Genomic DNA, 2,159 nt, shown 5'->3' with positions numbered 1-2,159 from the left:
TCCTGCCGGTTTAAACGAGCCCTGAGAGCTCCGTGACGACCTGCCGGCTGAGCCTGTGGGAACTGAAGAAACGAGTAAAACTTTGTAAACCTGCATGTTTGTTTATTCGTTCATCTCCGTTATATTTACGTTATTAATTGATTAATTACAGTCGTGTCGTCGCTGATTCGTCGCTCGGCTCAAAGCTTCCAGCAGAGAAACGTCGGATCATCGCTGGAATTATTGAACAAACATCTAATTAAAGCTCATTAACAGCATCACGGAGCTGCAGCTGCTGACATGATGACTGACAGGTCGCGAGTCATCAAGCCCCGCCCACCTCATTTACATACTGAGATCCAATCACAAAGCAGGATCAATTAAAATAACGATCACCAGGTGGAGCCATGTGACGTCTCCAAACCGACCAATCAGAACACAACATGAAGCGACCAGCAGCACGTTTCCAATTAGCGATTAGTCGATGAGTCGACTTTGATTATTGATTATCGATTTAGTCGTTTTTTTAAACTTTATCTGGTTTCAGCTTCACAAACATGATGACTGAATATCTGACGACACATGAAGAGGCTGCAACGATCGATCGATTAATCAATAATGAAACTAATGCAGCTCTAGCGTACACGCACACACCAACAGTTCGGTTTGTGTGACGTTTCATTTCCTGTTTTGTGTTTCCATCACAACCAAATAATGACGTCAGTCTGAAGGAGCCTCACACGTTCTCACAGGAGCGCGCTCAGTACGCCCCCCCCCCCGCCCACGAGCATGCTCAGTACGCCCCCCGTCCACGAGCATGCTCAGTACGCCCCCCGTCCACGAGCATGCTCAGTACGCCCCCCCCCCTCCCCGTTCAGACTATGACACAGTAAACAGATTTATCCAGATTTGACCTTTTCTCTCTTTACACTTTAACATTCTTTCATTTCTCGTCTCACGTGAAGTGAAACGTTGTGACTCGTTTCATCTGTTCAAACGTCCGTCTGGTGATTTTCTAGAGTTTTACTCGTGTGAAGAAGCGAAGCGACAGAACTGATCTGCTAACGAGCTCAGCTGCTTCATTTATTAATCAATCAACAGAAACATGAGAACGGCTGAGTCATCGTTTCACGTCAGAAATGTGCTGATTCATCTGAAACGTGAAGGTTTGATGTTTGACTGAAATAACAGCTGATATTTTACTAAATACACACATTTTACAGGCAAAATGAATAAATGGAGAAAAGTCAGATTAACTGGTAATAATGAAGGTTTGTTACAGCTGTAATATATATACATATATATATATATATGTGTGTGTATATACATATATATATATATATATATCTCTGTATATGTTAGAGAGAGCAGCTGTTTGTCGTGACTGAGCCTTTTTAAAGATTTTAAAGAATAAAACTACAGAAAACCACCAGACTCATTATTTCATGTGTGTTTCCTTCGTTCCAGACGTCTGCTGGTTGAAACAGGAAGAACACGTCCAGCTGTGAACTGAAGAGTCGATCCAACAATTATTTTCATTATCGATCTTTTTCTCACTTGTTTGGTTTATAAAACAGAAAACGGCGACAAAACTCACAAATAATGAATTAATTTTCCTTCAGAAAGAAAAGCAGCAAAGAGAAAATATATAATAATATAATATATAATATAATATATAATAATATAACATAATATAATATATATAATAATATATATAATAATATATCATATATCATATAATAATATATAATATATCATATAATTTGTAATATAATAATATAATATAATAATATAATATAATAATATAATATATATAATAAATATAATAAATAATCTGCTTTTGCTTTAAAAATGATTTCATTGATTATCTAAATGGCTGCAGATTAATTTCTCTTTGATCAATTGATAAATTCAGACTCGTCGATATGAACCAATCAATCTCACCTGAAGGTCCATTTAGCAGCTGTTCTGGAGCTTTCGATCACGTTTAGATGATGTTCATCAGAGTTTTCATCCGTGTTCATAAAATATCTTTAAATTGATGACTGAAAGCTCCGGAACAGCTACTCAATGGACCTTCAGGTGAGATTCTGATTCTTTAATGCAACAACTGATCGATTCATTGATCTTCAGAAGATTATCTGCAACTATTGATAATCGATTCATACAACAACTTTGCT

The sequence above is a fragment of the Thunnus maccoyii genome, chromosome 5 (assembly GCF_910596095.1).
Source record: "Thunnus maccoyii chromosome 5, fThuMac1.1, whole genome shotgun sequence".
Classification (NCBI taxonomy): domain Eukaryota; kingdom Metazoa; phylum Chordata; class Actinopteri; order Scombriformes; family Scombridae; genus Thunnus; species Thunnus maccoyii.
Note: the sequence above shows the minus strand (reverse complement) of the source record.